The sequence below is a fragment of the Thermobia domestica genome, chromosome 6 (genome assembly GCF_964235325.1).
Source record: "Thermobia domestica chromosome 6, izTheDome1.hap1.1, whole genome shotgun sequence".
Taxonomy (NCBI): Eukaryota; Metazoa; Arthropoda; class Insecta; order Zygentoma; family Lepismatidae; genus Thermobia; species Thermobia domestica.
In genome coordinates, this window is record NC_137459.1 from 48,457,417 (window position 1) to 48,484,595 (window position 27,179).

The window sequence follows — 27,179 nt, forward strand, 5'->3', positions numbered from 1 at the left end:
TCTCTCTACCCTTCCCTGGTCAACCGTCCAACAAAAATTCCTAAAACAATTTGGCGACGAACAGGTTCCACGATCTCGCATTCATCAGTATAGGGCTCGAGTTCAACTCCCTAATGAACCACTTTCTCATTACGTTTTCGCAAAGAAATTTCTGGCAGATCAGGCATACACGCAATTAGATTTTCAGGAGTTTCTTTTAGAATGCGTGTCGAGTATGACACCCGAGAACATACGTTGGTTTGGCACTCGCACCATATCTGACTATCCCACATTTATTGATGAGGTTACAACCTTAGAACGCACTCAGCTCATGGCCCAAAAGCGAGAAACGGACTCTTCCTTTTCACGCCAAACTTCAGATGTCCCAACTTCTAGCGCCATTCAAGAACTAACTCATCAAGTTTCACAGTTACAGCTTCATCTCAACACCCTTTCAAATTCTCAACCTACCTCTGTTCATTTCGCTCCTACCCGTTCTCGTTCTCCTAGTCCTCACAATCACAACACCCTCTCTCCTAACCATAAATCCCTTCCCTTTCCACGGTCCCTCTCATCCCATCCGCCGTCCTCCTGTCTCCAACATTCTCATTTCACCAATCCGACCTCTTCTTCTAACTCGTGTACTCATTGCTCCACACACCCATATCATTGTTGTCAATGTACCGCCTCCTCTCATTGTCAAACTGTCCCTCAGTCTCCCCCAACTCGTAACACTCCACGAAATGATCACAATAACGACTCTCGTAAAGGCAAGAACAATAAGCGTTTTAATAAGCATTCTTCCCAACCCCAAAACGTCTATACTACACAACAGCCAACCATACCCATTCCCCCATATCCATTCTATCATCCCTTTTTTCAATATCCTACCCCTACCCACCTACCCTCACTCCCCTCCCCTTCCCCTGTCTCCACAAACTCTCGTACCAATAAACCAAAAAACGCCAAAAATTAGCGCGAGAGCGCACCAGTCTCCTCGCGCTTAATTCTCCCTCATCCCCTTCTTCCCCTCCCTCTTCCTCAGATTACCTCCAATTACCGTTGCACTTCAAAGGCAAATTACCTTACGTAAAAGCCCGTTGCATGACCAAGGATGTTTTCTTTTGCCTTGACTCTGGTGCTGAAGTCAGTCTCTTTCCAGCCGACCAACTCGACCCTTCGGTTCGTACTTTTAAGCTTCACACGGTTCTAAATGGTCTTTCATCATCTCCGGTACATCTCTCCCGTGCTACCATTCTCAACTTAAATTTTAATGGTCATCAATACTCTGTACTTTTTCGTTTGGTTCCTTTCAAAAACTTTCCTGCTATCCTTTCCAGTAAATTTCTTCAAGACCATCAAGCAACCCTTGATTTTGACAAAGGCATCCTATCATTACGTCATCTAGGTCGCATGCCTCCAGCCGATAATGCAATACACAGCGTTAATACAAACACATTTCACTTTTTCAAAAAACATCCCACTCCTCACATTGTTTTTCAAGCACGTAGGAGACTTGTCATACCACCCCGTTCAGCTAAAGCAGTTCCTCTCAAGGTTAACGGTCACTTTCCAAATACATCCTTCCGGCTACATACTCCTATCTTACGAAACTTAAGTAACTGTTATATGACGCATGCTGTTGTTTCCATAGATAACCTTGTTTTGCCACTTGCAAACGTCTCGTCTCGTCCCCAGATTATAAAGGCCAATACTCCCATTGTTATTGGTTCTATATTTTCACCACCGGAACAAAACACTAACGCTTACACCATCAGACAGGTTCATTTTCCCACGGACGAGGACGCTTCACGACACAAAGCACAACGCCTTAAAGAAATCGGCCATCTCATTGACATTAACAAATTTCACTTTTCCCCTGACATGAACGAACATCAAACTGCTCAAATGAAGGCGCTACTTTCTGAATATGCTTTTCTTTTTCAATGGCACGACAATGATTTTACAAAAATACCCACCTTTTCGGCCACGTTAGACTTAGAATCAGACGTTCCCTTTCAGTCCCCCCAATTCGTCATTCCACACAGACTTAGACCGCGAGCAAGAGAGCTCGTCCTGCGCCTCATTAATCAAGGAGTGTTTGAACAATCAGATTCTCAGTATAGAAATAACATATTATTTGTTTTAAAACCAAATTCCAAAACTGAGCTAAGGGCCGTTTTTGATCTCAGGGGCCTTAACTCCCGTTCCAGAACAATAGCTTCTCCTTTAGAAGATATACAGGACGTTCTAGAGTCTCTTTCTGACTCAGTTTGGTTCAACTCCTTTGATTTACACTCCAGTTTCTATCAATTAGACTTAGATCCCAAGGACAGACCGGCCACTGCGTTCTCCATTAAGGGTCTTTCTCTCCCTTTCAATCACCTTCAGTTGACATCTGTTCCTCAGGGTTTCAAAAATGCCTCCATTTTACTTCAACAAGCTCTTCAAACCATTTATAGGGACATCTTCCCCAACAATATTACATCATTCGTTGACGACATGTATGTCCACGCAGATTCATTCGATCAGATGATGATTGTGCTTCGTGCCTTCTTTCAGCAAGCCGCCAAACATTCTCTGCTCTTTAACATTAAAAAATCAGTTTTCGGATCAAAAAGAATTAAATGTTTAGGCCATATTATTGACAATCACACTCTACAACCTGACCCTGATAAGATTTCAGCTTTAGCTCAGGCACCCAGACCGGCCACTCTCAAAAGCCTCAAAAGCTGGTTAGCCAGTGCAAATTTTTTCCGACGTTTTTTCAAAAATTTTTCCATCATTCTTGCACCCCTTTATCAGGCTCTGTCAAACAATCCTAAAAAGCTCATCTGGACTCCTGAGCGCGTTCAAGCGTTTGAAACAATGCAGAAACTTCTAACCTCACCCCCCGTACTTGCTCTATATTCAACCCGCAATACACACCACATTCTCATGACAGACGCCGCATCAGTAGGCGTCGGGGCGGTGTTATTACAGAAAGATCTCACTACTAACGTTGTGCAACCTGTTTGCTATGTCTCTTCCAGACATCCCAAAACCGTTTCCCCCCTTCCAATCTTCCATCAAGAATTATATGCAGTGTACTTTTCTCTCCGGAAATTAGAAAAATATTTGTTAGGCCACCATTTCACCCTAGTTACTGACAATATTTCTCTACTTGCTGTTCGGAAAACAATTGTTCCATCCCCAAAAATTTTGAGATGGTTAAACTACATTAATACATTTGACTTTACAATCAAACATGCAAAAAGCCATCAGAACCCCATAGCTGATTATCTTAGTAGGCATCCTGCTCCTCTTACGCAAGACACGATAGACATGGATAATGAGGTTGTGCCTGATTCTGTACTTTTAACTATCGATAACAACTTAGACCTATCTCGCCTACAGGGTGAAGATAAATTCTTCTCCAAAATTATCGAGACTCTCAACAAACGAGACGAGACAGATCCTTCATTCCAACGTCTCAACAAACAATACGTTATTCCGAAAGGCATACTTTACAAAAAACTGTACCGAGTACCTAACTCTCGATTACTGCTCTGCGTACCCGATAGTCTTAAACCAGCTTTATTCGATGAGTATCATGACTCAATGACTCACATAGGTTTTACCAAGATGTATTGGATGTTGCGATACAAGTATTTCTTTCCGCGCCTAAAATCATGGCTAGCTCAGAAACTTAAATCATGTAAAGGCTGCGCCATCTTTAAACGCAACTACATGCCTAATAACCCAACAATTCAGCGTTTTCCTCAGTCAGGCCTATTTGAAACCTTTTCTTTGGACCTAGCAGGCAAGCTAATACCCAGCGATCCCGAAGGTTTTCAATACTTTTATGCAGCTACGGATCACTGTACTGGATTCACCATTACTCATCCCATAACAACTCCAAACAGCGACAACTTCATCAATTTCATCACAAACCATATCATTCTTCCATATAATACTCCTCGCACAATCTACTTAGATCTTCAGAGTTCACACCGGTCTACAGTATCGTTAAACTTCCTCAAGTCTCTTAACATAACAGTTAAGTACGGCCTACCCTACCAACATCGTTCTCTAGGCACAGTCGAACAAAGATTAGGGTCCTTGCAAACGAGTCTCAAATTTCTGTGCCAAGACAACCAGAAATTTTGGCCTCGCTTCCTTGCGCATGCCACTGCGGCTCTGAATAAATCACCCTTAACTTCCATTGGCCTATCTCCTCATTTTCTCCTCTATGGCGTTCATCCCACTTTACCATTAGACAATTTGCTACATGTTCAACAAGAAACTTTGAATACTAATGATCGCCTCCTTGCACTCAAAGAAATGAGGAACCTCGTTGAATTTCGAAAACACCAAGTTTTCACTGATCTGAAGAAGCGCATTGAGAAGGTCAAAAATCCAACACAGTTCTTCCCTGACAGTTTAGTTATGGTCTTAGATACCTCAACAAAACCTAACACTTGTAAGCCATTATCCCGTCTTTATAAGGGACCCTACAAAGTGATTTCGAATGTCTCGGCTGATGAGTATCTTCTAGATATTGATGGGAAGCCAACGGTCATTGCTAAGACCCGTTTGAAACTGTACATCCCACCTACAAACCCAGACCCCGAATTTGAGTATAAGTACAAGCGCTTTCTCAGTACCTCTAAATAGGATCCGACCACACATCACTTCAAAACCCAACTACCAATTACATTTCACGTTATGTTTTGATTATCTAATTTAACGTTCCTAGTGAAACATGATCCCTTTCTGTAGTACCACACTGGCAAAACTTCCGACTTTGTCTCTCGTTATGCCATAATTACAGATACAGGTAGGCAACACACATTACAGGCAATATTTCTCCCGTGCGGATTTTTTTCTTCCGGTGGTTCATTATTATTGTATATGCTTCGTCTCCTGTTTTTAGGCAACCCGCTGTACATGCACTATTTCTCCCGTGCAACGACTCCTAGTTACGCTCATAACAAACTCTACGCTTTTCCTTCTCCCCATAAGCAATATACCGGCATCATTCATTATTCACGTCATTTTTCTTTCCTAGGCGCGTAAGGAAAGACTCTCCATCTCATTTCCTTCTTACGTCCTTTTTGGGGACGGCTGGTCCGACCCCACTTGATATCACTAAGGTCGCTAGGACGAAATGCTTTCTCTCATCCATACACAATTTTTTTTTGGTACTTACCTCATACTCTGTCCTCCGCCATTTGCATTCCTCGTTCTAGATATCTTAACAAATCCTCTCATTATGATGTTAATAAAACACAAACCCACCACTACACATTCGCGGACGGCACACATTAATTGCCATTGCTACTCGCGTCTCCATTTTTTTTTCTTAACACCCGTATACAAGCTCCTTTTGCTCACGACTGGCAACCTCATGCAGTTTCTCCCGAATCATTTGTCTTCCAGGTCAACTTACGGTACCTTGGCCAGGAATAAACTACGTCTCACTAATATATATATATATATATATTTTCCTTCTGTCCTACTTAATGGCAAATTCACTCTTCATTTCTATACTTCTTCTACTATAACGGAATCTTTCGCTATCCACGACCATACTTCCGTACACAGCACACACAGTAATAGTAAACATGATCATAAAAAAAAAATCAATAAATAAATAAATAAATAAAAATAAAATAAGGGGCTCGTCTCTTACAATTTTTTTTTCTCTCTTTTCTTTTAGCATCCTCTTCTTTCTGGTTATACCCGGTGTTGCAGCTGGCGACTTTATTCCCATATCTTTATACATTGCAATCCCCCTCATCTTTCTCTTCTTTATCATTGGTGGCTTCTTTTACATCAAGTTTTTTTTAACTCATAAATTTCGTCGCTCCTTTACCCACCCAACGCCTACCAGCCACACTTACACCGTATCTTACACACCTCCCGCTGCTCCGAACCCAATCTATCTTCCTCTTTTTCATACCAATAACGTCACACACCCCGGATTCTCCGTATCTCCCTAAAGATTGATCAGGTGCCTTCTTCATTACAGTTCGCCATTATACATATTTTTACGTTATCCCTTTTGTTCCTTGTACGTTACTTTTGCAATTATCTCTTCTCCCTCTTTTCTTTCTTTTAGTCCTTTTTTTATAAAAAAAAAACAAACGTTTTCACAATGGTCTTTAACAAGTAATTCAGTGCCTCCTGTCATGTAATTTCTTTTCCGCATCCGGCCTATTTTCACAAACGAACCTGGGCTACCCATCATCTTGCTACCCGTTTCCATGGATGATGCCTACCAAGTCGCAGTTTCCTTTTCTGGATGATGGACCTCTCGACTTCCAGACCACAAGATGCTGTCCATTCTGGCTCAAGGATCAAGCCTTCCAGATAGCAGACTTCCAGGAGATAGCCCTTGACTCTCGACGTGCTGCACCACCACGATCAGGATTTCCCGAGTTCCAGCCTTCCCGGATACACTATTGGGATCACGCTCGACATCTACACGGATCCAGCAGTTTTAGTGATTTTTTTTCTCGTGTGTGTGTTTACTAGTGCCTCCTTCCTCTAGTGTTTTTGTTTCTTTCTTTTGTGCACCAGCCTCATGGTTATAAAAGTCAAACGATGAAAAATTTTAAGGGATTCCATGTCACTGGTTCTCATGAACAGTTGACCATTGTACTTTATTAAAAGGGGGATTATTATATTCCCAAAACCATCAAACGATGAAAAGTTTAAAATTATTAAACACTAATATACATCGTGATTTCTCCTTGTGAAAATTCTATCAAGATTAACAATACGATACAGCCACGAAAAACAACACGTCCTACGCAAACGGATTTTTCAGTGGCATCAAAACATAAAAACCTTCAAAGTGATAATATCAAGCTTATTCAAGGTGATGGTGTCCAAAACATATTAGTTAAAATCTTCAAGGTGTCTATTTTAAATTGAAAAAAACATATTTTCCAGAATAAACAGTGCCTTGTTAAAACTAAAACAGTTTTTAGTGATACTATAAAACCAGGCATTTTTAAAAATTATTATCATTCGACCTACACCTGCTAAGAGTGTGGTATGGTACAATTATTCTGCGTCCAGAGGAACCACCCAGGACTGACAGCGGTGATGGAAGGCCTGTGTTTGTGAGTATAAGCTTTGCGCTGATGAACTTTTGCATGACGTAAATGTCGTGAAAGGAGGACTATGCGACATTATAAACACACGAGAGTATCAGGGATTTCTCCTTGATAGACCCCTACCATTGTACTACTTATATTTCACATCATGATTTTGTAAACATTGTTTGTATCTATATCGTTTGCATTTATGGTGACGGTTTTAATAAATACTACAAATATATGACACTTGTCATTTTATTAGAATTCTGACTACTTAACGTGACAATTGATTGTTGCTACATTTAGTATCAGTAACATAATTAGTATCATATTATATTAAACATATGACACTTGTCATTTTATTAGAATTCTGACTACTTAACGTGACAATTGATTGTTGCTACATTTAGTATCAGTAACATAATTAGTATCATATTATATTAAACATATTAGTGGATAGGTTTGTGTAATTGAAAACCTAAAAAGTATCTTAAAAGAAAATGTTTCTGACAGAACCTGTCACTGAATTTGAACTATGTGTGAGATTTTAAGAGAACTACGCTGTCATGAAGGAAAATCAGTGATATACTGCTTTCTGTCTCAAAAATTGCTCAATTTTGGTAATTGTATTTGAGAAAAGTAGATTAAGGGCTGTGCAGAATATGGGATGAAATTAAATGTTAGAAAGACAAAAGCCATTTTGATCGGAACGAAGCGGTTGGTGTCAAATATAGAAGTTGAAGGGGAGAAAATAGAAGAGGTGAATAGTTCTCGATACCTGAGTAGTAACATTAGTGATGAGATGAAGTGCGAAGGTAAAATAAAAGCAAAGACAGGAATTGCGAAAGAAGCTTGAGGAAAAACTCATAAAATGCTTCTTGTAGAGCATTGTACTATGTGGGTCAGAAGCATGGCTTTGCGCAAAACTGATTGAAAGATTTCAAAATATGGGTGTGGAAGCGAATGGGAATAATTAGCTGGATTGACCGAAAGACGAATGGGGTGCTAGAAATGTTTAAAGACAAAAGAACGATTTTAGTTATTATTAAGAAAAGGAAGAGAAACTGATTGGGATATTGGGTATAAAAAGAGTTGTATCACGAGGGACGTGCTAGAGGGTATGGTGGCAGCAAGGAGAGGGTGGGGACGAAGGAAACTACAATGACGATATTATACGTAAAGGCAAAAAGGTTAGTGGAAGACCGTGGAGCATGAAAGCTTCTCCGTTGCGGCAAGTGACCTGCCAATAAGGGCAGAATACCTATGATGATTATGATTAGCGTTTAACCAATACCAATCAATAGATCTTATTGTGTTCAATACAATGATATGTGTGAATGTAAACGTTTATGGAGATGGAGAAAACCAAATTTCCTTCTAAGCCTAAAAAACTTCATGACCTTCGAGAGCCGTGCCACTTATCGCTCTGAATTTTATGCTGAAATATACCATTATTCTGATCTTCATCATGCTACTTTTTTTTTTTTTAAATGACTATATACAATGTGGTTATTGAAATAGCTTATAGCCTATCGTTATCATTAATTCTTAATTTTTTATTCCCGTTTGACTATAGTATTGTCAAAATATAAGACACGTATCCAGTGGCGTATTTACGATTTTGTTTCGTGGGGGGGGATTTGCTACCTTTATTCTTCGAAATGTGAAAATTCTGCAAGATATTTCATCTACTGTAAAATAGTAAATAAAATTTGGGGGGCTTAAACCCAGAAGCCCCACCTTAAATACGCCACTGCACGTATCACTCAATATGTTAAATCAAACTGATCAAAATAACATGCTTGTGAGTAAATTCTCATAAATAGTTTTCGGGAAACTCGAAAAAATAACGAACTTTAGTGGCGTGAAAAAGGTATACCGCTCGTTGCCGATAGTTATTGACATTTCTTTTATTTTGGTGGAAGAAATTGTAATTTGTTTTTGTACTGTATATCGTAGTAAAATACACCATTAACTAACAGATTATAATTCTTGTCGTTTGTCTTTCACCAACGATAACACGCATACTAGTTGTAAATCGTAGTCAAAGTTGCATAGCATTTTACGATTTATTTCCTTGGTTTTGTGTTGCAAAGTGGAGTGCGATAGAGCTAAAAAAAAGAAAAGAAAAGAAAAAGGAAAAGAAAAAGAAAAAGAAAACCCTTATATATCCTTTGGATAATTTGAGTTTTTTTCTATTTGTAGGTATACAGAATATTTTCCTTTTGGTGAAAAAAAAATATCATTGTTCCCTTATTATAGGGCACATTTCAAACTTCCAAACTATGTTATGCATAAGTGTCGATTGTATTATAGACATGTTTTGTCCGTCCGTCCGTCCGTCTGCCGACAGGTATCTGTGCAAGAACAACAAGAAATGTAGAGAAACTTTTTTTTTTTTTTTTTTTTTGCAATTGATTCAGCGTCCCAAGAATAGATTCCATTTCCTCAACTAACTTTCTATTCAAACTGCAAGTAATTAAAATTATTCATTTTCGGTTTCAACATTTATCGCCGTAGATCAAAAGTGGTAGGAACTAGCGAGAATCGGATTCCTACAAACGATTCAGTGTCTCAAGTCAAAGAAACCATGACTATTTCGAACACTCAACCAAAACCGAAAGTAGTTCAAATTTAACATTACTTTCGGTTTCAATACCAATTTCCTCAGAACAAAACCAGTAACAAATATCAAGATGTGGTTTCTTGCAATTGATTCATCATCTTAAGAATAGCTTCTATCTCCTCCGTTAACCCTCTGTTCAAACTGAAAGTGGTTGAAATCAACAATTTACGGTTTCAACATTCATCGCAATAAAGCTGAAATAGTAAAACATATTGAGATGCAGATTCCTGCAATCGATTGAGGGTGTCAAGAGAACATACCATTATAAGCCGAATCACTTTATCAAAAAACGGAAGTGGTTGAAATTTACTACTACTTTAGATTTCAAGACTGATTTCCGTAGGGCAAAAATGAGGTATCAAGATGCAGCTTTTAGCAATCGATTCAGCTTCATAATAGTAGGATTTACTTTTTTTCTTTCTTTAACACTCTATTAAACCGGACGTGGTTAAAATTGGCCACTTCTGGTTTCATCATTTATTGCCATAGATCAAACATAGTAATAGACAGCGACAAGTGATTTTCTCCAATCGATTTAGCGTTTCAAGAGAATATGCCATTTTGACACACAGCACTCTACAAAACTGGAAGTGGTAGAAATTTACTAACTACTTCCGGTTTTAATACTCATTTCCGTTTAGCAGATTTTTTTACAATCGTTTCAGCTTTCCAAGAGCAGGTTCTATCTCCCAACTTACCCATCTATTCCGTACGGAATTGCTTCAAATTAGCGATTTCACGTTTCAATCTTTACCGTCATAGATTATTAATAATAAGTCATAGCGAGTAATGGGTTTTTGATATAAATTTAGCGTCCGAGAAACAGGTGCAATCTTTGATTGTATTAATCTGTTGCAATCAGTTGTTATACATGTACTACTTCCAGTTTGAGTATTGAATTTACATAGTTTGAAAGTCTACTGTAGTTTCACAATCTGAAACGAAACTCACTTGTTTTTAAACGAAAAACCTTTTTTACACCTAGTTCAATTTGTCTTCCATCAAAAATTGCTAATAATAAGTATTATCAAATATATCACACAAAAATGTATTGTTGAACTCGGAACAATGGAATTTTCTGGAGAAAAAATATATTATTCAAATCTTTAGTTCTTTTTGCTCCTTTCAAAAAATGCCATTTTTGGTTCAGTTTATGGTTACAAAAGAACATATCAGTAAGATAACGCATATATATATATATATATATATATATATATATATATATATATATATATACAGAGTGTCCAAGGAGGGAGAGGCAATATTTTGGGAAATAGTAGTATGGGTAATTCTAAGCAAAAAAAGTTCATATGAACATAGGTCCTAATCTCAACGGTTTGAAAGCTACAAGTTGTGAACCATTTTTTACTTTATGTTGCGTATTGCACACCCTATAGTTATTCTACAGAAGTACCACATAGCGGATTTCAAAGGTGATGGAATGACCTTTCGAACTATATGCAATATGTGGCAGTGGTACCTTTGGAAGAGAAGTTATTGAGGATTATTTGGAATCAGTGTTGCCATCCAATTTCTTTAAATAACCTTAACTTTTTCAAATTTCCGTCAATAATTTGCCTTTCAAAGACAACAGTGCCACATGCTGCATACCGATGGAAAGGTCATTCCATCAACTTTCGAATCCGCTATGTCTTATCTCTGTAAAATATTTACAGGGTGAATAATACGCAAGAAAGTTAAAAGTGGTTCGCAACCTGTAGCTCTCAAACCGTTGAGATTAGGGTCTATGTTTATATGAACTTTTTTGCTTAGTATCACTCATACTACCATTTCCAAAATATTGCCTCTTCCTCCTGGGACTCTCTCTCTCTCGCTATATATATATATACAAGGGCGGATCCAAGGGGGGACCAAGGGGCTAGCCCCCTTGACGCTCAGGTTTACACTGGATAAAATGGGCTTCAATTCTGCTTTACACTGGATAAAACGGCAAATTATGGTTTAGCCCCTCCCTTGATCATATCCTGGATCCGCCACTATATATATATATATATATATATATATATATATAGTAGTAGTGGCCCCCGTATATCTAGTCGAGTCAGCAAAAATTTTTGTGACGTCATAGGTCAAAGGTCAATGACCTTGGCCCGGGGTCAATGACCGAGGGGTACCTAGGACCACCCCCTCTAAATTTTGGCAGGGGTACCTTGGCCCACCCCCTAAATTTTGGCAGGGGTACATAGGACCACCCCCCTTAAATTTTGGAAATTGCCAAATCTAAAAATTTGGTATGGTAGCCTAGGACCATAGTATGTACCTCTATCGGTATTGGGTGTCTATGTCGTTCCCTTTCATGGGTAAAAAATTGCCAAAAATTCAAATTTCGGGGTTTTTTGACCTAATTTATCCCCTTGGATGAGGTGTTATTACCCTATATAGTTATATGGGCGTATACAGGGGTCCATTCCCTTTCATAACATATGGGTATATTAATGCACCCCTTGAAAAATTTGGGAGGGGTACCTTGGCCCACCCCTTAAATTTTGGAAATTCACCAATTTCAACATTGGGTATTATAGTATAGGACCCTAATATGTATCATGATAAATTTGGGCGGTCCACCTCATTCCCTTCTAGGGGTACAAAATTGCCAAAATATAAACGTAAGCAATACGTTATACCACGTGTTTGGTTTTCGACCTAATTTATCTCCTTGGATGAGGTCCTATTACCTTATATGATTATATGGTCATGTATAGGGGTCCATTATCTATCATAAGACATGGGTACATTGGTGCACCCCTTGAAAAATTTGGGAAGAGTACCTTGGCCCACCCCTTAAATTTTGGAAATTGCCAAATCTAAAAATTTGGTGTGGTAGCCTAGGACCATAGTATGTACCTCTATCAGTATTGGGTGTCTATGTCGTTCCCTTTCATGGGTAAAAAATTGCCAAAAATTCAAATTTCGGGGGTTTTTGACGTAATTTATCACCTTTGATGAGGTGTTATTACCCTATATAGTTATATGAGCGTATACAGGAGTCTATTATCTTTCATAAGATATGGGTACATTGGTGCACCCCTTGAAAAATTTGGGAGGGGTACCTTGGCCCACCCCTTAAATTTTAGAAATTGCCCAATTTAAACATTTGGTATTATAGTACAGGACCCTAATATGTATTATGATAAATTTGGATGGTCCACCTCGTTCCCTTTTAGGGGTACAAAATTGCCAAAATATAAACGTAAGCAATACGTTGTACCACGTGTTTGTTCTTTTGGCCCATTTATCCCCTTGGATGAGGTCCTACTACATTATATAGTTATATGGTTATGTATAGGGGTCTATTTCCTATCATAAGACATGGGTATATTGGTGCACCCCTTGAAAAATTTGGGAGGGGTACCTTGGCCCACCCCTTCAATTTTAGAAATTGCCAATTTTACACATTTGGTATAATAGTATAGGACCCTAATATATATTACTATAAATTTGGGTGGTCCACCTCGTTCCCTTTTAGGGGTACCAAATTGCCAAAATATAAACGTACAACCACGTGTTTGGTACAACCACGTGTTTGGACTTTTGACCTAATTTATCGCCTTTGATGAGGTGTTATTATCCTATATGGTTATATGGGCGTATACAGGGTTCATTACCTTTCATAAAACATGGGTATATTAATGCACCCCGGTAGAGGTACCTTGGCCCACCCCTTAAATTTTGGAAATTGCCCAATTTAAACATTTGGTATAATAGTATAGGACCCTAATATATATTACTATAAACTCGTTCCCGTTTAGGGGTACAAAATTGCCAAAATATAAACGTAAGCAATACGTTGTACCACGTGTTTCGTTTTTTTACCTAATTTATTCCATTGGATGAAGTCCTATTACCTTATATCGTTATATGGTCACGTATGGGGATTCATTTCCTATCATAAGACATAGGTACATTTGTGCACCCCGTTTAAATTTTTTGGGAGGGGTACTTTGGCCCACCCCTTTAATTTTGGAAATTGCCCCTTTTACATGTTTGGTATTATAGTATAGGACCCTAATATAGATTAGTATAAATTTGGATGATTCACCTCGTTTCCTTTCATGGGTACGAAATTGCCAAATTTTAGTACAACCACGTGTTTGGTTTTGGCTCAATTTATCCCCTCGGATGAGGTCCTATTACCTTATATGGTTATATGGCCATGTATGTATTGGTCCATTTCCTATTATAAGACATGTGTACATTGATGCACCCGAGGGAGGGGATTCGGTATCATAGTACATGCCTCAACATGTATCATGATAAATTTGGATGGTCCATCTTGTTCTCTTTCATGGGTAAAAAATTGCTAAAATATAAACATAAGCAATATGTTGTACCATGTGTTTGGTTTCTGGCCCAATTCTTCCCCTTTGATGATGTTCTATTACGTTATATGGTTATATGGACATGTATATGGGTTCATTTCCTATCATAAGACATGGGTACATTGACGCATACTTTAAAAATTTGGGAGGGGTATCTTGGCTCATCCACTCGGTTTTAGAAATTGTTTAATATAAGCATTTGGTATCATAGTACAGGACCTCAATATGTACCACTATAAATTTGGATGGTCCACATCGTTCCCTTTCATGGGTAAAGAACTACCAAAAAATCAAATTTTGGAGGTTATTGACCCCGTCTTATAAGGTTTTAACGCGTTATATGGATATGTACAGAGGTTTATTACCTTCATATGTTTATGTTCCCTTTTAAATTTGGGAATTATCAAATAACAAAATTCGGTAAACGTTTTCTAGGACCCATTGGTGTCCCTCTTATGGCCAAATATTCAAAATTTAAAGGTTATTGACCGGCTTTATTATTGAATAAGTACAGGATTTATTACTTTTTTCATAAGACACAGGTGTGTTTGTGTACCAATCTTAAATTTTGGGAGGGGGTACATTTCTTATTGTCATATCAATAATTGGTAATTGTTCTTTGGGTAAATCATTATGATCACGTGATCAGTTATTGACCTATGATGGGATTAGGAGCCCAGGACATTGGTACATTTAAACTTTATAGGATAATTTGAGAATGCGTCATTGGTATTGATTATTACAGCCAAATATAAACGTAAGCAATACGATGTACCACGTGATTGACCTTGATGAGGTAGTGTACATGGATACATAGCTAACCTTATTGAATCTTATGACTCATAGTCTTAAGGAAACACTGGCAAAGTTATTGTTGATGCAATTTGATTGGTGGATCACTATCTTTCGTGCAATCTGATTGGCTGATCACGAGAACCGGAACTGTTTAGAACAAAAACCTCTGGCAACATTGTGGTGCAATAGTACACGTCAGAACATGGGGTTGTACTTGAAATGAACAAAAAACACAATTCATTGAAATGGATCATTTTATTACACTCCACATACATCCATACCAGATACTGGTTCTGGATATTGTCGATACAATGTATTTTGAACTTCTTGCACTAGTTTGTCTTTAGCGTATAATTTTAATTCCAGTTGAAGTCTTTTAAGGTCTAATGCAATATCAATTGGTGGAAACTCAATGTTCATTTGATCACAAATAAACTGTTTATCAATACAGGTATGCACCCACGAACGATGTTGACAACCATCACAATATCTAGATACATGTTGTACAATATGCATAACACATTTTTCAAAATAGTACTTTTTCAGGAATATACTTGTTTTGTTACACACTTCCACTGCATGTTTAACACACTGGAATACGCTGATGAATTTGTTCCATTCTGTTTCCGTTAGATACACCATGTTGCGAGGGACATGAAATGTACTCTTTTTACGTAACAGCACCATCTTTTCTTCGAGGACTGTACGCAGCACCACTTCATGATTTGAGCCTAATGATTTGACTATGGTCACATTTAGCTCATCATTCATTTGGTCGATTCGTGCCATTCTTCACAGGTCAGTTGTACACCAAATTGTTCTGCTTTGCCCAATCGAATCACTGGGTCAAATGTTCTAGCACTGATACCAATCATCACATGTTTTGTTTGAAATATATTTATTGGATAATAGCTTGCGAAGATGAATTCTTTATCGTTAGAAGTACACATCTTTCCTCCTGAAAAGCACTTGCTCAAATGATTTCACGGTATTGGTTGATTTATAGAACTACGGCTGACGTCATGTGCTGACGTTTGAATTCATGGTTTCATCACAGTTGCTGACGTCATACCGACCAACCACATTCATACAACTATGTCTGATGTGCTGACGTTTGAATTCATGATTTGCTGACGAATCTGGCTGTGTACTAAATTCAAACTGATGACTTCGACCCAAGAGTCTTTTATAGCATAAAGATACAGATCCAGTATTTAAGAAACGCAGCAGTTCTTCTTGTTTTGATGCTTCCATGGGTAAATATCTTGCTGGTAAAATTATATTCTTATCATTTTCAAGCTTCACTACGATTCTTAATCCAAACTTTGTATGGATTTTTTCGCTAGCTAAGATTCTATGAGGTACATTCTGTTGTAAATCAGTAATCTTGGTAAATGATTTCATCACATCACGTGTGTTTAGAAACTGCAGACAAGTAGCCATGATGATGTTATCATGAATACTAACGCTGGTATGGATGTATGTGGAGTGTAATAAAATGATCCATTTCAATGAATTGTGTTTTTTCATTTCAAGTACAACCCCATATTCTGACGTGTACTATTGCATCATGAAAAAAATATTGACAAAGGTTTTTGTTCTAAACAGTTCCGGTTCTTTACTAATGAGTGCACAATCTTTAAAAAAAATGTCAAACCAAACTTTCAAACAAAATTTTTGAAACGAAAAAATTTGGAAACAAAATTTTCAAACGAAAAAAATTTCAAACGAAAAATTTTAAACAAAAAAAACTGGTAACGAAAAATTTCAAAACAAAAATTTCGAACAAAAAATTTTAAACAAAAAATTTTCAAACAAAATTTTGCAACAAAAATTTTCAAACAAAAAAATTTCAAACAAAAAATTTTGAAACAAATTTCGAAACAAAAATTTTTAAACTAAAAAAAATTCAAACAAAATTTTGCAACAAAAAAATTAAAAAAAAATTTCAAACAAAAAATTTTGAAACAAATTTCAAACAAAATTCTGAAACAAAAAATTAAAACAAAAAATTTCAAACTAAAAAAATTTTTACGTTTCACGGTTAACCGTCAAACTTTATCCGGTTTTTAACTATTCGATTAACAAATAAACGGTTTTGATCATATTTATCAGTGAGTCCAAAATGTTGAACGAAACCAAGATTTTTAAATGTTAAACAAAACTTAAAAACTGAATGCAGCAAAGATTTGAAAATCAGCAACCAATCAGATTGCACGAAAGATAGTGATCAGCCAATCAGATTGCACGAAAGATAGTGATCAACCAATCAAATTGCATCAACAATAACTTTGCCAGTGTTTCCTTAAGACTATGAGTCATAAGATTCAATAAGGTTAGCTATGTATCCCTGTACACTACCTCATCAAGGTCAATCACGTGGTACATCGTATTGCTTACGTTTATATTTGGCTGTAATAATCAATACCAATGACGCATTCTCAAATTATCCTACAAAGTTTCAATGTACCAATGTCGTGGACTCCTAATCCCATCATAGGTCAATAACTGATCACGTGATCATAATGATTTACCCAAAGAACAATTACCAATTATTGATATGACAATAAGAAATGTACCCCCTCCCAAAATTTAAGATTGGTACACAAACACACCTGTGTCTTATGAAAAAAGTAATAAATCCTGTACTTATTCAATAATAAAGCCGGTCAATAACCTTTAAATTTTGAATATTTGGCCATAAGAGGGACACCAATGGGTCCTAGAAAACGTTTACCGAATTTTGTTATTTGATAATTCCCAAATTTAAAAGGGAACATAAACATATGAAGGTAATAAACCTCTGTACATATCCATATAACGCGTTAAAACCTTATAAGACGGGGTCAATAACCTCCAAAATTTGATTTTTGGTAGTTCTTTACCCATGAAAGGGAACGATGTGGACCATCCAAATTTATAGTGGTACATATTGAGGTCCTGTACTATGATACCAAATGCTTATATTAAACAATTTCTAAAACCGAGTGGATGAGCCAAGATACCCCTCCCAAATTTTTAAAGTATGCGTCAATGTACCCATGTCTTATGATAGGAAATGAACCCATATACATGTCCATATAACCATATAACGTAATAGAACATCATCAAAGGGGAAGAATTGGGCCAGAAACCAAACACATGGTACAACATATTGCTTATGTTTATATTTTAGCAATTTTTTACCCATGAAAGAGAACAAGATGGACCATCCAAATTTATCATGATACATGTTGAGGCATGTACTATGATACCGAATCCCCTCCCTCGGGTGCATCAATGTACACATGTCTTATAATAGGAAATGGACCAATACATACATGGCCATATAACCATATAAGGTAATAGGACCTCATCCGAGGGGATAAATTGAGCCAAAACCAAACACGTGGTTGTACTAAAATTTGGCAATTTCGTACCCATGAAAGGAAACGAGGTGAATCATCCAAATTTATACTAATCTATATTAGGGTCCTATACTATAATACCAAACATGTAAAAGGGGCAATTTCCAAAATTAAAGGGGTGGGCCAAAGTACCCCTCCCAAAAAATTTAAACGGGGTGCACAAATGTACCTATGTCTTATGATAGGAAATGAATCCCCATACGTGACCATATAACGATATAAGGTAATAGGACTTCATCCAATGGAATAAATTAGGTAAAAAAAACGAAATTTAAGGGGTGGGCCAAGGTACCTCTACCGGGGTGCATTAATATACCCATGTTTTATGAAAGGTAATGAACCCTGTATACGCCCATATAACCATATAGGATAATAACACCTCATCAAAGGCGATAAATTAGGTCAAAAGTCCAAACACGTGGTTGTACTAAAATTTTGGCAATTTGGTACCCCTAAAAGGGAACGAGGTGGACCACCCAAATTTATAGTAATATATATTAGGGTCCTATACTATTATACCAAATGTGTAAAATGGGCAATTTCTAAAATTGAAGGGGTGGGCCAAGGTACCCCTCCCAAATTTTTCAAGGGGTGCACCAATATACCCATGTCTTATGATAGGAAATAGACCCCTATACATAACCATATAACTATATAATGTAGTAGGACCTCATCCAAGGGGATAAATGGGCCAAAAGAACAAACACGTGGTACAACGTATTGCTTACGTTTATATTTTGGCAATTTTGTACCCCTAAAAGGGAACGAGGTGGACCATCCAAATTTATCATAATACATATTAGGGTCCTGTACTATAATACCAAATGTTTAAATTGGGCAATTTCTAAAATTTAAGGGGTGGGCCAAGGTACCCCTCCCAAATTTTTCAAGGGGTGCACCAATGTACCCATATCTTATGAAAGATAATAGACTCCTGTATACGCTCATATAACTATATAGGGTAATAACACCTCATCAAAGGTGATAAATTACGTCAAAAACCCCCGAAATTTGAATTTTTGGCAATTTTTTACCCATGAAAGGGAACGACATAGACACCCAATACTGATAGAGGTACATACTATGGTCCTAGGCTACCACACCAAATTTTTAGATTTGGCAATTTCCAAAATTTAAGGGGTGGGCCAAGGTACTCTTCCCAAATTTTTCAAGGGGTGCACCAATGTACCCATGTCTTATGATAGATAATGGACCCCTATACATGACCATATAATCATATAAGGTAATAGGACCTCATCCAAGGAGATAAATTAGGTCGAAAACCAAACACGTGGTATAACGTATTGCTTACGTTTATATTTTGGCAATTTTGTACCCCTAGAAGGGAATGAGGTGGACCGCCCAAATTTATCATGATACATATTAGGGTCCTATACTATAATACCCAATGTTGAAATTGGTGAATTTCCAAAATTTAAGGGGTGGGCCAAGGTACCCCTCCCAAATTTTTCAAGGGGTGCATTAATATACCCATATGTTATGAAAGGGAATGGACCCCTGTATACGCCCATATAACTATATAGGGTAATAACACCTCATCCAAGGGGATAAATTAGGTCAAAAAACCCCGAAATTTGAATTTTTGGCAATTTTTTACCCATGAAAGGGAACGACATAGACACCCAATACCGATAGAGGTACATACTATGGTCCTAGGCTACCATACCAAATTTTTAGATTTGGCAATTTCCAAAATTTAAGGGGGGTGGTCCTATGTACCCCTGCCAAAATTTAGGGGGTGGGCCAAGGTACCCCTGCCAAAATTTAGAGGGGGTGGTCCTAGGTACCCCTCGGTCATTGACCCCGGGCCAAGGTCATTGACCTTTGACCTATGACGTCACAAAAATTTTTGCTGACTCGACTAGATATACGGGGGCCACTACTACTTATATATATATATATATATATATATACAGGGTGTTTCAGATAAATGTCCAGTGCTTAGTGCTTATAAATCATAAACGGCTGACGATAAGAAGATGAAGTAAGATAGAGAAATGTAATAGGGTGCATTTAATAGAGGCTAATGTTTTCCCAGAGGAGTTATTATCATGAGGTACTGGGGAGTTACTCAGAAATTTTAAATGGGAAGGTAACGGGATGTCCACGAAAAACCGGACTGCTTGCATTGAAGCTTATGAAAGGAGGGCCGGTGTTTTGTGAGCCACCCTATATGTTATCTGAAATATCATTGAAAAGAACGTATAATATAGGAAGTAACAGAAAAAGTTGGTACGCATATCTTACACGTTTTTATTTTATTACTATTACGAGGTTGAGAGCCAAAGGGGCATAACTGCCGAATTTTGATATTCTGAGTAAATGCTAATGAGGACATGTATCATGAATTGACTTTTGTTGTGACAGAATTAAACTTGAAGTGTAACTTAAATATCGTTTCCAGAGAACAAAACATTGAGAAGATATTGTGAAAATAAAAATTAGCACATTTTTAAACTCAATTTTCTCAAAAGTACTAAAACAGCAGTCACTTCCCTTTGGCTCTCAACCATTTTATTATTATTATTATTATTATTATTATTATTATTATTATTATTATTATTATTATTATTATTATTATTATTATTATTATTATTATTATTATCAAAAAATTGGAAATGAATTGACCATTTACTTTTCAAGTTTTCTTTGACGTACATTATAGCAACGAAGTGGAAATGTCTTATTTTAACGTTCCACGGAGAGGCACCGAGGTTAAGGGAGACGGTGGCAATGAGGAAACCTTCGCACATGCTGGTAAATTTTTATAGAATTCTCCTCTCGTTTAAATTCTCGAAATCTTTTTACGCCTCATCTCGATTCTCGGAAATCTATTTCGTCTTACCTGGAAAATTTTCTCGCCTCGTTTTGTAAATGTAAGTATAAAGTATTTGGTCTAGGAATTAATTCGTGCGGTTGGTACGCACACATTGTAGCTGTAGTACAAACACAAAATACATAAATACCTTAAGAAAAATATTGTCCATCGCTAGTCACCACTTTCGCCCATCTGTCAGGCAATGTACGAATTCCGTGGCGAAAGAAGTCCTCATCCTTGGAAGCGATCCAGTCAGAGACCCATGTTTCGATATCTTCTGAAGAAGTAAACCGCTGTCCAATCAAATCGTTGTTCATGCAATCGAACAAGTAGTAGTCCGAAGGAGCAACGTCTGGTGAATACGGCGGGTGGGGTAAAACTTCCCATCCGACATTTTCTAAATAGGTTTTGACCGGTTTTGCGACATGTGGGCGAGCGTTATCATGTTGAACAATAAGTTTATCATGTCTGTTCTCCCATTCTGGTCGTGTTCTGGCCAGAGCTTGCTTCAAACGCATTAATTGTCGTCGATAACGTTCTCCATTCATAGTTTCACCCGGTTGCAGCAGCTCATAGTACACCACACCTTTCATATCCCACCATATGCACAGCATAACCTTTGCACAGTGAATATCTCGTTTTGGTTGTGATGGACCTGGTTCACCTGGTTTCACCCAGGCCTTTTTTCATTTAGGGTTCTCGTAATGGATCCACTTCTCATCACCCGTAATAATTCGATGCAGAAACCCCTTTCTGCTCTGTCGTTGAAGCAGCAATTCGCAAATGGTTTTTCGTCTTTCAACGTCTCTGTCTTTCAATTCATGTGGAACCCAATGTGACATCTTTTGAATCATTCCCATGGCTTTCAAGCGTTTAGAGACTGTTGTTTGATCAACGCCTAATGCTGCTGCAAGTTGTACCTGCGTTTGACACGAATCCTGCTCGAGCAATACTGTCAATTCTTCGTCTTGAAATTTTTTTGGCTGTCCAGCTCGCTCTTGGTCTGCCAAGCCGAAATCACCACTTCTAAACCGTGCAAACCACTTCTGACACGTTCGCTCAGCTGAGCATGGTCACCATACACTTCCACCAAAATACGATGACTTTCAGTCGCACTTTTCTGCATGTTAAAGTAATGCAGCAGGACACCCCGCAAAAACACTTTATCAGGCACATATTGCGCCAGGTTCACTTAACTACAAACTGGTGTTGTTGACGCTTTAATCCACTGCCCTATACTACGAACGATAAGCGATAACAGGGGTTTGCAACACATGTGTGGATACACGGAACTGCGGGACGCTCCGTTCGTTGCGCCATCTCTTGTCCACCCGCACGAATTAATTCCTAGACCAAATATATACCTTGATATTTTTCTTAATTTCATCTGGAAGTGAAACTCTCTCACGTCACAAGAGCTTCACAAAAAGTGACGTAACCACATTTAAACCATATTTATGGCATTAGTGCTGTATCGCCGAACCAATTTCAAAATCAAAAAAAAAAAAAAAAAAGTAGCAAAATGAACTGTATTCGGTTATATTTAGTTGGAGTACATTAAGTTACGTTAGATTACGTTACATTAGGCGTGCAATTTTACTATACCCTATCAGGACTCTGCCGCCTACAGTCGGACAATTTGTCCATGCCGACCAGATGCCGCGGTCGGATTGCCGGCGCCGGACATCGGCGTCTTTCCGCGCGAGTTTCGACCGCGACAAATAGTTGCCTTGCCGAGCAGTCGGCAAACAGCCGGAAATTGGCATTGAAAGCGCCGGCGCCGCCGTCGAAAAGAGGCCGGCAAAAGGAGTCGGCAGAGGGTCGGAAAGTTTACTTTCCGACTGTTTTGCCGACTCTGACGGTCGGCAACAGTCGGCAAAGAGTCGGCAAAGGGCATTCTATTTTACGATTTTCGACCGCTTGCCGCCCCGGCAAAAGGTCGTCAACTTTGAACAAGTAGATCGTCCTGCCGCCGCGGACGGGTGCCGGCTGCCTCCGGCGGCCTTCCACCATCGACGGCGGCAATCCCTCTTTCCGACCGGGACTTCCTGATGGGGTATGGATCCATAGTAGAAGAAGAAAAAGGAGTAGTAGTAGTAGTAGTAGCAGCAGTAGGAGGAGGAACGGGTTAGATGTCCCGCAGGGGTTTATTAGGTTCTGTTGACATCAAATGGGCAAATTAAAGACTTGTCCAAATTTTTGTGTACATTTTACAATCTATGTCACAGTCTTGACATACACGAGCCATTTCGACACTGCCTTTCGCGCCACTATATCATAACAAGTGTATCTCTCCGCGAAAAAATCCATCTGCCTCCACATAGAGTGCCATTCACAACATCAAATACAATTACTTTCTTAACTTTTACTATTCCCCGTACTTGACCTTCACTCATTCTTCGTCACAACCTAAAATAAATTGTCCAACTGAAATTTCCTAAAATTGGTCCGGCGATACAGTACTTAACCCATATTTATTATTGGAGTTTATTGTGTAATAATTTGAGTATCTTAAAACGTTGATAAATGCTCCTCCTTATGTTCGTACAATCTCCTCATCAATTTATAGTTTTTATTCTATAAATGATGGAACATTAAAATATTGTCTAAGTTTTAAGACTTTGGGGAAACTGGTGTCCCCCACGAGACTCGAAAAATGTATTGTCCCGCCTCGAAAACGATACGAGACTTGCCATGTGTCTCGTCTCGAATAGGAAAATATATTTCTCAGTCTGGGTTCTCTTCTCGTTTTTAAGATGAGAAATATCTTGTCTTGTGGACAACAGTACGCACATAGTCAGGGACGTACGCAGGGGGTGGGTTCTGGGGGTCCGGACCCTCCCCGAAATTTCTACTTTTGTGTAAATTTAGCCTAATTTTAGGGGCAATTTTAGGAATTTTAATATAAAATACCCTCATATTGAGTTTAGACCCCTCCCGAAATAAATTCCTGCGTACGCTACTGCACATAGTGACAGTGTTTGTCTACCACAAAATTCACTTTGTGCGAGCTGGGATTGAACCAAAAGTGAGCGCTCTACCACTGGGCACCGCGGCTCCTCGTACACTATTGTACATTATGGAGCATGAAGATAGATATTATATAAAAAAAAGGCGATGGAAATCAACTAGCGCCTTTCGAAATGTGGTTGTGGAGAAGATTGTAGGAAATTAACCAAATGGAATGGAAAACCAATAAGGGAGTGATAGTAGTGTTATTGGATATGATTAGAAAGAGAGAAAAAAATAAACTGGTTAGCACGCTGTTGCTGAGAAAAGTATTCCAAAAGATGTGATAAAATGTATGATAAAAGGAAAACGAGGGAGGGGAAATGAGGACTGCTATTGCTGGATGGAGTTGTAGCTGGTAACTCCTACGTCAAGATGAAGGCATTAACTGAAGATTACATAGAAACTTTCTCATTTTGCGGTAAATATGAGAAAATAATTATATTGATCGCTAATACCTTAGCTGCACTGGAATACCGCCTATTGTAAGAGCAGCTAAGTCAAACAGTGCTGGGTATAATCAGAGGAAAACCGGGTGACCAGTAGTAATCATTAGATGGTATTGTTCTAAAAGCGTTCACCGAGTGTCGTAAGGGTAATTGGGAGTTACTTGAAAAATAGAGTAACAAACTCATGTCTAGAAGCTCAGCATTAACAGCAAGGGGAGCCGATGTGATGACTACACATCACTTCAAACCCATGAGTTGTTGCGCCAGGAGTTAGTTAGTTAATGTTACCTATGATGATGATGATGATGATGACTGGGATATAGGAAACGTAATTCTCTGTGCAGCACTGCAAACTATTTTGTAACTAGATAATTCGTTCGGAAGTTGTTGACAAACAAATTGATTGCATAACGAAATAGAATGGTTAAGATTTCTGGACAGGTTATCCTCAGTAGGAATTAAGATACAAACACTTCCTTACACTATAGCACTATATAGAATGTAGCCATCATCTGAGAATACAATATTCAAAATTCTTCCCATTAATAATTGATATCGGTGTTTCACCATAGGAAGTGGATAACGTGCTTATTTCCTGTGCGGGTGGTGCCACTTTCAATCCCGGTGGAGGGAGCCAAGCCGTGAATAAAACATGAATAGTGGGAGACCCGGGTTCGATTCCCGGCGAGAGCTCATATGATTTGGATTCCACGTTAATCAGTAGCTCCACGTCTCATATAGCCTCGCTGCTGAAAGGAACGTTAAACTCAAAATCAACTCAACTCTACTCAAAAACTGAATATTAATTTAGATTTCACTTGAATCAGAAGGTCCTGTCTCAGGTAGTCTCAGTGTTAAAATAAAAATAAAAAGTGACCTCCAATCAATGTAATTCATAGTATCTGAATGAAGTAAAATGACGCGAATTTTGTTCTGAATAACTCCTAATTATCAGCATCGAGACTATGTTCTTAATGTTAAGGCTTAACATTAGTTTCAACCCCATACAATCGCACCATGACTGGAATTTTCGTTGTGGCTCCGCGTAGCGTAGTCGCTAATGCTCTCGCCCGGCGGTCTCGGGTTCGATTTCCGGTTGGGACACTCGGTCTTTTTTGGGCCAGCCATCCTGAATGAGGTTTTCTTTGTTCACACCAGGCAAATGCCGGGATGGTACCTAAATTCTAGTCCAAGGCCGCTTGCCTTTTCCCTAATAGTGTGCTCGCCGAGGGACATCATCCCTCAAACGTGAGGGCTAAATGGCCATCGATGCCGAAAGCCCAGAAATCTAAGTCCTAAATCCTAAACTTTTGCTTTCATATGAAATGCAAGAACACATTACCCACTTTGTCAGGAGGGAAGTTTAATTTATTATCTAAACAATGATTGTCATGACCAAAAATATATATATATATATATATATATATATATATATATATATATATATATATATATATATATATATATATATATATATATATCGCAAACAGTTTTCCTGGATGATAAAAATTGCAAAAACTAACTATAAAATATGCAGTGACGGTTCTTGAGGGATGTCTAAGGGAATAAAGCTTATGCAATGTACTAATCCTCGTGTATAGCTTACTGAAGCTGCACGAAACATTTTCTGCTTAGCTTGTAGATAAAAAGATTAGTTTTAGCGTTGAGGCATTCCTGAAGAGCCGCCACTGAATATTAGTATGTTCTTCCGACATTTAGAAAACAAAATGTGACAAAGTACTGCTATTTCTTAACTTTTATTATTATTATTATTATTATTATTATTATTATTATTATTATTATTATTATTATTATTATTATTATTATTATTATTATTATTATTATTATTATTCATGCAAAAGCTACGAAAACTTTGACTTCCTACCTTTATGCGTTGAGAATAGAAAGGCTCAGCTGACCAAGAAGTGTTGTGATTAAGGAGATGATCCTTCGTTCCTCAACAGGTGATAAGCCGATGACGTTCTGGCAACAATTTGATTTTGTAGTGAATTTATAGACTGCGAATTAACCGCCAGAAAAGAAATTGTGAAGCATGCGCAGTGTTAAGGAGAGAAAAGAAGTTAATAATTGCAAGTATTATTGAGAGATGGCAGCAAGGGCAGGTTCTTTTTCTCCCCCTCTCCTCTCCTTACGTTCAATGATCGATGATGTCATGATTAAATCTCTTTGGCCAATGGTTGAAACGTTTCCCTCCTGATGGTACACCGCAACCACTATACAACATCAGCGAATGGTGGTAACTGATCCTTTGTCACATAGGAGACGGAGCGCGGGGAAAAAATGGAGGGAAAGAGGAAATATCTCGTCCACTATGAAAAAAAAAAAAAAAACACAAAAGTCCCCAACCATAGATACAGAGCCGTGTTGAAGTAAATAATATTATGCGCAAAATTCTTAGACATATTACTACATTGTAATGAAGTTTATCCGCATATCAAATGAATTTGTCTCTTTCCGGTCGCATAGAATTTACTCAAAATATACTTCTCTATAACTAGGAGGTCTTGGTTTTTTTGATTATCTTTGACTTCTCACCAAATATTTTATACAGTTTGTTGCCAAGGAAATACTGAACATCTACGCACACGAACATAGCAAATTATACATACAAGGGTGAGTCAAAAGT

At 38.0% G+C, this 27,179-nt stretch overlaps 1 protein-coding gene across 1 annotated transcript in view; it reads right to left on the reverse strand.

The window, feature by feature from the left end:
- Positions 1-26,505, reverse strand: part of LOC145687660 (glycine receptor subunit alpha-2-like) — a 235,189-nt gene extending 208,684 nt beyond the window's left edge. Inside the window, exon 1 of the mRNA XM_081761120.1 lies at positions 26,418-26,505. The gene's annotated coding sequence lies outside the window, so the exon portion shown is untranslated. The remainder of the gene's footprint in view (positions 1-26,417) is intronic.
- Between the last annotated feature and the right edge of the window lie 674 nt (positions 26,506-27,179).